This window comes from Propithecus coquereli, unplaced genomic scaffold, assembly GCF_000956105.1.
Source record: "Propithecus coquereli isolate 6110/MARCELLA unplaced genomic scaffold, Pcoq_1.0 Scaffold36, whole genome shotgun sequence".
NCBI classification, from domain to species: Eukaryota; Metazoa; Chordata; class Mammalia; order Primates; family Indriidae; genus Propithecus; species Propithecus coquereli.
The window spans coordinates 4,563,078-4,575,644 of record NW_012149285.1 but is presented as its reverse complement, the minus strand read 5'-3'; positions in this window follow the sequence as shown (position 1 = coordinate 4,575,644).

Here is a 12,567-nt window from a genome sequence, read left to right as displayed (position 1 = left end):
TAAAATATATATATTTTTTTATTTCAGCATATTAAGGGGGTACAAATGTTTAGGTTACATATATTGCCTTTGCCCCGCCAGAGTCAGAGCTTCCATCCCCCAGACAGCACACACCACACCCATTAGGTGTGAATATACCCATCCCCTCCCCCCCAATCCCACCTGCCCGACACCCAGTGAATATTATTACTATATGTGCACTTAAGTGTTGATCAATTAACACCAATTTGATGGTGAGTACATGTGGTGCTTGTTTTTCCATTCTTGGGATACTTCACTTAGTAGAATGGGCTCTAGCTCCAACCAGGATAATAAAAGAGGTGCTAGACCATCATTGTTTTTTTATGGCTCAGTAGTACCCCATGGTATACATATACCACATTTTATTAATCCACTCATGTATTTATGGGCACTTGGGTTGTTTCCACATCTTTGCAATTGTGTATTGTGCTGCTATAAACATTCGAGTGCAGATGTCTTCTTTCCTTTGGGTAGATGCCCAGTAATGGAATTGCTGGATCAAATGGTAATTCTACTTTTAGCTCTTTGAGGTATCTCCATATTACTTTCCATAGAGGTTGTCCTAGTTTGCAGTCCCACCAGCAGTGAATGAGTGTTCCTATATACATCAAATATTCACCCTTTATTTTGCTTGTTTTTTTAATGCATCTACATGGTTCCAACTGGATCATTTCACTTCTGTCTAAAAAAATTCTCTCAAATCTATGCTTTGCTTTAGCTTTGGTAAGCTGAACATCTTCAAACAAGTATTATTACATTTTGCTTAGATCTTCTAGTTATTGTTGGTAGGACTTTTGGCTTGAAATAAGCTAGTCTGACATTGCTGGAGGCAAAAGTCCCACTAGCTATCTCCCTCTCAGATGTTTCCCCAGATTCATATATTCTAACACCTGCTGCACATCTCCATGTAGATGTCTAATTGCTGAATCAATAATGAAACCCTGCCTTTCCCCTGCCCCCCCGAATAAAAACCTCTCCCCAGCTGCAGCACTCCCATTTTATTTGATGATAATGCCAACCTTTAAGTTGTTTAACCCCAAATCTTTGGAGTCATCTTTTATTGCTCCTTTTCCTCCCATACCTGACATTCAACCTGTTAGAAATCCTGTTGGTTCTGTCTTCAAGATTTATCTAGAAATCAAGCATTTCTCTCTATCTGTACTGTTAGAACTGTGATCAGAATCACTATTATATCTTGTCTGGATTACTACAATAACCCCCTGACAGGTCTCCCTGTGTCCATCCCTGACTTCTAGAATCTCTTCTCAACAGTGCAGCTACAATGATACCTTCACTGGTTAAGTCAGATCATGCCACTTCTCAGCTCACACTTGTCCATTTGACCAGCCACAGAGCTCACTGTAACTTACAAGGTCCTCCTAGATTGGCCTCCCTGCCTCTCTGACCTCTCTGACCTCGTCTTCTACCATTTTCCCTGTGCTCCATCACACTGGCCTCCTTGCGTCCTCAACACATATAAGGCAATCTCATTCCTCAAACCTCTTGCTCTAGCTATTCTTTTCTGATGGAAGGCTCTTCCCCCATATAATCTACTGGCCAGCTTTTACTCAAGTCATTGCTTAAACCCACCTTTCCAGCAAGGCCTCCCACAACCAATCTATTTAAAATGCAACTCGCCCTTGTTCTGCACAGCCTTCTCAACCCCCTTACTCTGCTATACATTTTCTCTTTTTCTATTGAATTTTTAACTTTCTAACATAAAATAAAATGTGCTTATTTTTTGTGGTTTATTTTTCTTTTTTTTCACCTGATAGAATACATGTTCCAAGAAGAAAGGGGGTTTTGTGTTTTTCACTGATGCATTCCAAACATCTAGAACAATGCCCGACATATAACAGGCTCTCCACACATATTCGTTGAATGAGTGAATGAATGAATAAATGCCTTCCTCTTTTTACACAGTCCTGCATAGAAGAGAAATGAGATATGTGGCTATCTTGACCATGGAATACATACCATTCCCTAGTGTATTAGTGTCCTGTGTCTGCTGTAACAAGTTGCCACAAACTTGGTGACTTAGAATAGTAGAAATTTATTCTCTCACAGTTCTGGAGACAAGAAATCCAAAATCATTATCACTGGGCCAAAAATCAAGGTGTCCAGAGTCATGCTCCTTCCAGAGGCTTTAGGGGAGAATCCATTCCTTGAATTCAGATGTTAGACTGGAATTCCTAAGCCTGTGACCACATCACTCCAATATTCAAAGCCAGCATCTTCTAATCTCTGTTCTGTCTTCCCCTCACCTTTTCCGTGTGTGTGTGTGTGTGTGTGTGTGTGTGTGTGTGTGTGTGTATCTCTCTGTCTTCATTTATAAGGATACTGGTGATGGCATTTAGGGCCCACCTGAATAAGCCAACATAGTCTCCCCATCTCAAGGTCCTTGATTCAATCACAGCTGCAAAGACTCCTTTCCCAAATAAGGTAATATTTACAGGTTCCCAGTATTAGCACCTAATATCTTTTGGAGCCTGATATCTTTTGGGGTCCAGTCTCCCACAGCTGGGGATGATGGTATGGTGAATATTGCTCCCTTAGAACATCATGGAGCAGATCTGTTATGCCGGCCTTGGAATTCTTACTTTGGGATATTAGGTTGGAGAGAAATAAACCGATTTTAAACCACTGTTGTTTTGAGCCTTGTTGAGTTCAACCAAATTAAATCCTAACTGACAAAAGCTAACGAATCATTTTAATATTTTAATTGAAATATTACAATTATCCAAGATGAAGTGCCACAGACTACCCCTAATGTCATATTTCTTTGCTTTACACTGGAACGTTATTGGATCATTGGGTAACACTGGTTATTTCTTGTTGATCAGAAACTCTGATACAAAAAAAAATTATAACTTTAAAATAAAGTTTGGTAGACATTTTTTAAACCTGAAGTGCCTAGAGGATATAAAGATTCATATAAAGGAATCTGATTATTGAACTATTTAGAACCCCTGTCCATCTGAAAGCATGCTCCGTGGCCGAACAGTCATCCTCTTTGCCTACCACATCTTCTCAGGGAGCCTCACAAGGAGAAAATTGCAATAGCCTAGACTGAGCCACGGAGACATGAGTGTTCACAAGAAAGCATGTTCTAAACAAACACCATATTTGGTAAGTACAAGCGGACGGTGACTGACAAGACTAGCTTTCTAAATAGAAAACTGCCCTTTAACCTAACTGTAGAAGCTGGTATTTATTTTGACATGTTTTTCAAATAATAAATTAACAAAATATTGGGCAATCCTAATTCTGCCAAAATAATCTCCAACAAGCCCTCACAGCTATCTTCAAGGGAAAGGTATTACTGGGGATTATAAATTTAAAAAGCATTAGGAGATTAGGACTGCAAAAGATAGTTGGGCAAGCTGCGGGATTCCCATGGACATCTGTGTTTGGTCATTGCCTTGTATGTCCTATTATTAAGTAACTGTTGGGTAAAATATCTCAGGCCAAAATAAACTCTATTACCTGACAGATGTATGCACTAATCATTATCATGTTATAATTAACTGAGCTGCATTGACTCCCAGGCACTGCCCAAATGATCATACACAGACCATATGACAGTGTTCTCCTTTTATTAAGATACCAAAAATGTTACGTTCTGGCTTTTTCTTTAAATTATCATCAATTAGCTTATTCAAAATTAATGCAACACCATCCAGCCAGCTGCCCAAGCCAGAAAGGTTCTTTCCAGCCTTCCCCTCCACATCCAGTGGGGGAGGAACTCCTGGCTATTTAATATCCGCACCCATGTGTCTCTGTCCCCATTGCTACCACTTAGGCCAACTCTCACACTATTATTTCTCATCAGGTTCTGTTAAGCTCCTAGATGATCTTAACACAGGCAGTGATGCCTCTTGAATGCATTCTCCACCCTGCATCCAGGGACATCTTCTAAAAGGGTAAATACACCATTCTTCTGCTGAAAACCATTTGGTGACCTACCATATTCTTCAAGGCCATTCATCATCTGCCAATACAGTGGAGCCACCGAGAACGTGGGCCCTGAAGCCAGACAGTCTGGGTACGAATCCTGGTTCCACCACCTCCCCGCTGTGTGATTCTGGGAACTTACTTCTTATCTCTGGCTCTCAGTTTCCCCTTCTGTAGGATAATTAAGATAATATTAATATCACTGTCACATTCGTATGGCTGTGGGGCTAAAAAGAGATAATGTGTATAAAGCCCTTAGTCCAGGGGCTGGTACACAATAAACACTCCATAAAAACGAGCCGTTATCTTGTCTCCAGCCCTGTGTTCCCCGCAGTTGAAAGAAATTGCTTGCGCTGTCTAACGGTACTATTCTGTCTCTGGCTTCTGTCAGTACACGTGCTGCTTCCTCATGCTGGAATCCAGTCTTCTCCCCACAACCCCAACTTCACTTTCTCTGACTGATTTCCACTTTTATCTAATAAAAAATCAGTGAGATTGAATGTCCTCCTGGAAGCTGTTCCTCACTTCTCCCCATCCAGGTTGAGTCTGTACTCACGGAGAAGTTCATGCTATGTTAGAGGCTGTGTCGCAGTCACCTGCTTAGGTGTCTACATTCCCACATGGGTCATAAGCTCTTTGGGGGACAGTAAACATAACTATTTATCTCTGTATTTCAGTTGCTGACTGTGGAAGCTGTACACCGAACCCACAGGCGTAGTGACTGCAGATGGTAAGTAAAGAAGTGGCAGGAATAAAGGTTCTGTAAAGTTAGATGAATCTAAGAGAAAGAGGGTGACCAAAGGGTCCCACTGATCAAGCGTATAGTTATCTGCAAACACTGTATCTTTTTCTCACAGAATGAAATCCAAACTAATCATAGCCAAATGTAGAATATGAAACCATACTAGCACTAGAAAGAAAACATGGGTAAACTCCTTTACGGCCTGAGAAAGCAGACAATGTTCATAATTATGATTCAAAATCCAGAAGCAATAAAGGGAAAAGATTGATAAATTTGAATATATATATATATATATTATACACACAAACCCACACAGAAAGGTTTTGCATGACAAAAATAAAAACATAAGCAAAGTCAAAAAACAAAATAATATGTTTTACAAAATCCTATTTATATGATAGGCAAAGATTTATTGTTCCTAAGTACCAGTTTTAAAAATTAAGTAAAATTTTAAAATACAGGATTTTTTCCTGTCTGAAGCATTTTTAAATGAAATAATATGATGTTGGAGATTCGCTTTTTGAAAAGATCAAGCCCTCTCTTTCCACAGAAGTGGGGGATAAATGAAACAACATTGACAGAATGACAGCTGGTGAAGACATGCAATGAATGCATGAAGATTCATTCTGCTGTTCTCTCTACTTTGCGCGTAAACTTTCCATAATAAAAAAGCTATTGCAAGTGCATTGGAAGAAAAAAATGCAATCATCTGAAGGTCTAGGTCAACTGAACTCCAACATTTGTTTATCAGTTTTGTAAAGTATATTTTCTAAGAACGGCCTTTATCAATGTTTTAATTTTCCCTTTAGATTGAAATCACTATATTCTGGGTTCTATACAGAGCTGGGGGATTTTATCTAGCCTGTTTTGTTTTATGGAGTGTCAGCAATGTTGAGGGAGGTGCTATCTGAATTAGGGACTGCGCTTCCCAAATCTCAGCCTAGGTCGGAATGAGTCAGAATGGTTCCCACCATCTCGCCTGCATTCCTGCCACGCCAGGCTTCTGGCCGTTGTCTAAACCGAGGCCTTACAAGACCCCTCGCAGGCCCTGGCCCACACCTTTGAGCTGCCATGGAGCCCAAGTATTTCTAGTACCTATACATTTATATATGTGTGTGTGTGTATATAATATGTACGACTGTTACGTGATTGTGACTGAAGCATCCTAACCATCTCTCTACCTCCCACTGCTTCCCGGTAAAGTCCTCTTTGCTAGTTAAAGTGCATCCTCTTCTGAACTGATCCTTTTCTGCTATTAGCTTGATATGATGATTGATATTTAGAAAAGTAAATGTCTTATGTCTCTCTCTAGATAATTTAGATTTCCTCTAAGTATCCCCTGAACCCAGCATGATGATAACGAGGGGACACTCAATGTCTATTGATTCTTAGAACTAAAGCAGTAGGATTTCGTGGTGAGGAATATGATTCTTGCAGAACAATTCAATGACTATATCATCGCAGGCTACTAAATCGTTCTTTAAGTGGCACAAATGCGTGAGAGCATTTAGTGTGTCTAAGGAAAGAGATTATCAGTCACTGAACACGTGTAAGAATTTCCACTTATCCACTCGTCACCGTGCATTTGGGGTTTTCATGCATCTTGGACACTAGTTTCAGATTTCAGAGTTATTCCTTTTAGATTCTCCTTTCAAATTACTCATATCCATCCCCTGCATTTTATCTCAATTTTCCCGTTATCCCCACCCCCCGGTTAAGGTCCTCATCACCTCCTTCCTGAACTGGAATGCTTAACTGCTGACGGGAACTTCTCCTTCCTCTACACCAGTGATTTCAACAGCCAGCCGGGACCCCCACCTTCCATGGCAATCTCCCACCATGGCCACTGTGCACTGATCAGAGTTAGCGGTTCCTCAAGTTCAGGGAAAAAATCCCTTTGAGAATCATTGCTCCAGTCAATTTTCCCTAAAATTTGCCCTAAAATCATCTTTCTAAAATATCCCTGTGATCAAACTACTCCCTGCTCATTCACCTTCAATGGTATTTCATTCTCACAGAATAAATGGCAAGCACCTTAGAATTTCCCATGACCTGACACATCTACCTGTAACCTCTGCAAACTTCAAGGTCCCTTATGTACAAAACACGCCAACCTCACCTCCCTCTGGGCCCTTCTCACCTGACTCCTTCTCCAAAACGTTGCGTACTGCCTGTGGTACATCTGAGATGATAACATTTTTATTTATTTTTATCATTTTGTTCTATCTCCATCTCAACACTAAACTTCTTGGACAGTAGGAAACATATCTTAAAATTATTTTTCTCCCTCGGGGTTCTTAACACATTGTTAGAATGTATAGTCAACACATGAGATTTTTTTTTTAAATTTGCTTACTCGATTCAGCTTAGCACTTTATTCAGAAGCCAAAGATAAAGTGGCTACACAGGATAACCTGTTAGGTTTCTTTTTCTGGATTTCTACACTGACCCTCCTCCGAATCTGAGCCTGAAGATAGGACTATAGTTCAAAGGAGCACATTGGTTTGCAAATGCATTTAAAAATCTCTGTTAGATCACTGAGCACACTGCATGACTCGTTTTCAGAAAAGTTAAATTTTTATATTTATGTAATTTTCCCGATAAATCTAAAAAGTTATTTTTATTTATTTTACAAATAAACAAATCTAACCATTATTGGCTAGATAAATCATAAGTTTATGGTGGTACAGATCGTTGCCAGGAAGGTATAATAAAATTTGGGAAGCTAAGATCCAGTTCAAGTTAGCAAGCCCCCTGCATTTTTCTGTTAGAATTTTGAAAAGTCTCTGATAATGATTATTCCTTAAAAATCAAGATAATTTTAAAAGTATGCTTAGGATGCTAATAATTCCATGTGTATCTGAATTTATCTGCTTGTGTCTATCATTCTATCTATCCACCCACCTAATATCTCTCTCTCTCTTTCTCTGTCACTAGAGGAAAATAAACACTGTGCAAATGAAAAGTGTTGCTCACTCTTGAACTGCAAAGCAGAACTAAGTATAAGTCTACTCTAAGGATTATCTTCTAAGCAGGATCCGTTAATGCCTGAGGGTTTGATTTTCTTAAACATGGAAAAAACGCCATATCCTCATAGCCACACCTATGGAGAGAAATCAAAGTTAAAGACACCACTTTGCTCTTTCGTGTGTGCCAAGATCCACATGCTGTTGCCAAAAGAGGCACGTGCTCATTTTTCCAGGGGTCCCTTTAGGAGGGAAGAGTAACTGCAAGACATTATTGCTAACTTAATGCCAGTAAATGTGTGGTACAAACCAGAATTTCGGTTTGACCCTTGATTTTATAATTTAATACCAATATTACTTACATTATTAGTTTTACTGGTAAATCAGGAGCAAGTTGTTGGAGTCCAGCTGTGACCCTGGGGCAAGAACTTTTTGCCTGCTGTCACCTTCTGACAGTTTTGGCTGTTAATTACCTCAATCAACTAGAGCACAAGCACTTCTCTGTCTGCCAGCTGGCAGACTCCGCTTCAGAAATTGGCAGCTCGGGAAGATTTAAAACCTGTAAAAAGGGCTGCTATGTAAACAGTTTATTGTATAATATTCGATGACCACAGTGGACCCGCATCAGTAATCAAAGGTAGGCTCTCCTATTGGGCCTTGATAGATTAGCAAAGAAGACAGTTTAAAATAGCTTTTGTTTATATCTTTTTTATCCCGAAGAATGAAACTAGGGATTTTAGTTCGGGGGGCATTATGCTGGTGCCTTGGAGGAAGTTGATCATTTAGTTCTGCTGAAATAAACTGGGACCCAATCAAAACCAAGGTAAATCAGTGGTTGCATTTACCTTGCAGAAATCACAGATTAGGTGGAAAAGCTTAAAGCTCACTACTGGGTAAGGGTACTGCATGGGCATTCACTGTAAAAGGGAATCTGTACATATATAGCTGATTATGCTTGCTACTCTATTTTGACAAAGTGAGTTTTCTAACATTTCAGTGATGTTAAAACCATGCTCTGATTTTTGAAATTGTATCTGACGTTTCACAGTCTCCTTTCTAAACTTCACAGAAAAAAACTGTAACTGTTAATTTGATTAGACCATCAAGTAAATCAAAATGCTAAAACACAAAGCTGACTTGATCCTTAATTCTATAGATTCTATTTGAACATTAAAATTCAGTCATCTGAATGTAGTCTTTACTGATTTAATGGCTAGTTTCAAAAACCAACTTGCTTAAGTTTAAATCACAATCAAAATCCAAATTATTTATTTGTTTTAAAGGAAAAAAAACAAGCATAATACACCATGATAAAACAACATTTAGTAAATTTTGTCAAAGAAATGAAACCAAATTAGCATGCATTTGCCTGTGAGTCATTCTCTGAGGCATTTTTTCATAATCCTTTTTAGAGGAAATAATAGCCTTCCTGACATTTTCCTGGGAATCTCTTTTCATAGAATTATGAGACCGGTTTAGAATTCTCTGTTTTTATTCAGGTGCATACACACACACCCCACACACACCATCCAAACATTCTACAGGTAAGAACGACAAAGACGACCCCATTGCAAAAAGATTTGAAAGCCCCATGTCTGAGTAGGAGGAGTTCCTACAGGTTTGTAATCTTCGCCTTGCCTCCCAGGGAAGATCTAAGGTCTGAGTGTCCTTCATTCTTTTTAACCTTCCCGAAGCATCCGTTGCTACGGTTGATAGCAGATAATATTGCCACACAAAGTGAGAAGCACTTTATGGGTACTATTTCTCATTTATTCTTTGTAACAGCCTTGCAAGATAGGTTATAAAATTATCCTCACTCTACAGATAAAAGTTATATAATTTGCACAAAGTCATGCCGCCTGCAATTGTTAGGGCAGAGAGTCAATAGAAGGCTTTCTGACTCCTGGGTCCTAACTCCTAGTCGCTGTACTGCACCCCTTCCCAGTCATCAACTCTTTATTGACACTCTTTCTTGAAAGACAATCCCATTTCTGTGCTTTCCTGGCTCTCCTTTCTTCCGCCAGAACTTCGCCAACATTTTTTTTCCTGTATATTAATATACAGAAGATTTTTTCCATTCCCAGGGCTTCTTTCTATCCACTGTTTTCCTTTATTTCGGTAGCTTTGACTTTTACTGCTATGGGTGTGGTTCTAAACTCTTCATCACTTTCCTTGAGTCCCAGAACCCTCCATTTGGCTGTGGTTGCCCCTCTCCTCTCCAGCAAACCCACCCTTGCATTTGTAATTGCATCTCAGTCGCTGAAAGCCTATCCCAGATGGATCCAGTAGGAAGGCTCATGAACAACATTTCCGAGAACTGGCATTCTGCCTAATCTCTGATCTACCACCACTGTTATGAAAGAACGTGAAGGAACGAGCTTCATATTTTGTTTAGAAAAGAATGAGTTAAGTTCACATATCACAAATCTCAAACCAGCAAAGTTTAAAGGTAGAATAATTGAAAAATAAGCAAGTATTTAACTTAGCTCAGTGGAAAGGTAGGAAATTTATTATCTTTTTCTTACCATTAAATCAATAAAATTGGGGATGCAAGTGCTTCTTAGGAGAAACTAATCTCCATTCCAACCCTCAACTTAAAGCCTGCCAAACTTCAGGTAGTAGATTGATGTCAAAGAAAGCAGGAAGTGAATATGTATTGAACAATGATTCAAAATAAAATAAATATATTTTCTAGCAAAGGTTAATATTGCTTTTAGAACTTAAGATGCAGAAAATTCTTTTAAAAAGAGATTTTATTCTTGGAAATATTCTCATAGCAGGAAATTTTTTCTATTTATGATATTAGACAATTTACTGTATATTATGGTAGCAAGTAACTGAATTCTCATTTAAATTTATTTTGCTGTTAGACCTCATACACCAAACACCCTATTAGTCCAAGTAGTTCAATTGTATAATTACAGTATTTTTCATTCTTTTGATTATCAATTTAGATGATCTCTTTAGATCTGTCAGATAATTTTATCCTTGAGAGAACAGTTCTGCTGCTGGGAAAACAGTCAAACTGTTGTTTGACTGCACAGGTCTTAGGACAATCACAAGTATTTACATTCACAAAGCCAAGTAAACAAAAGTGGGTTTGCCTTACTGGCCACATGATCAGCACCAAGCTTCTTTTGCTTTGAACGAATATGGGTTGTCATTTTAAATTTCCTCCCGTAGTATGATATAACAAAACATTTCACAAATAGGTGGCAAAAATCAGATTCTTATGAGGATTCTTAATATAGTTATTGTGGGTACTTGTACATAAACATTCAGACACACACACACACACACACACACATACAACCACTTTTGGAAATGAGGAAAAATATGGTCTAACAATTTCTGTGGAAAATGCCTCATTAACTCTGGGGCAAATCACCACAGGAACATGCAGGAGCGTCATGACATCTTGAACAGGATGAGACCTTCTCATCAGTCATCAATCATGACGTTAGAAACTACTTTTCATGTGTTACCTACAGTGTTTAAAGTAATAGTGGTTCTGATTACAGAAAAAAAGTTGGAGGTATTTCAAAGATAAGGACTCAGATGTCAATTTACAATTGCCCTTCACAGTAAATATGTAAAAAAAAATATTTTTTAAATTATGCTTTGCACTGTCCCTGATTTTTTAGAACTTTCCATGAATTTTCATGTATCTCTGAGTCATCCATACCTCTATTCTCAATTAAATTCTCCAATGAATGGAAAAATTTAGATACAAGAAAAAAGAGAGAAAAGCTATGAGAGAAGAGAGAAGAAATAAAAGGAAGAAAGGAAAAGATAGAAATTTAACATTTTTAAAATAATGGTAAAACTTCCCTTCTAGACTCTATCACTCAAGATTTTCAACACTGACAGTGATAACAAAAGCTTGCAAGACTTGAGTTAAGTTTTTTGAAAAACTTTACTTACTCTTTAATTTACTAACGATATCCAGAAGGAAATAAAAATTCAGCTGGAATTTGGAGCTCATTTGGAATTTGATGTCATAGCCCACAGCTTACATGTATACTAGGAGGGAGGAAGTATTCCAAAAATTTGTAGAATGAGGTGTTTGTCTATTCTGGAAAGATCATCCATTGACATTCAGAAGACTTTTAAATATGCCATGATAGACTGTACCCATAGCCTTTGCAGCACTTGTGTTTCATCAACTAACTACACTAATATTTTAATTGGCAGTGGCAAAGGACGAGCCTCAGCCCTGTGAAGGCAGACAGTAACTTCACAATTCACAGAGAACAAACTGGAACCTAAGGAAGGCTTGCATGTGCCTCCTGTTGATGGCTTGCTGGTGCATGACTGTACCGGCTAATGTCATGTAGCCAACTTATTCTCACAGAGGACTTTTGTTGATTTTTGCCAAATTCTTAAATCCATAATCAATCTGTTTACAATTGATGAATAAACTCCAGTTGCAACATGAACATTGGTTAATATTTTCATTTACTTTAACAAGCAAGATGAAAGTAAACACACTGAAATGTGTTGGAACTTCACTCATTTTCCTTTGCTGAATCAGATAACAGTTTTCAAATACTATACTAGATGGATATGTCATCAAATTTGGCACTATTCTCATGCAGCAGCTATGGCTACAACATGTTTTTAAGTCTGATCTACATTATTAACATTTTCCCCATCATTTTCTTAAGTCTAGACCATCAAAAATAAATAAATAAATAAATAACGCCTAGATTTTTAGCATTTGCTGATTTCTGTGGTTTAAGTCCTTCCACTATGACAGAATTCAAGCTACCAACTTCCCTGAACGCGGGGTTTGAAAGCTGTGTGCAATAGCACACCATTGCATGGTGTTTCCACCATACGGACACAATAAACATAAATAATCTCAAGAGCATAGATAATACT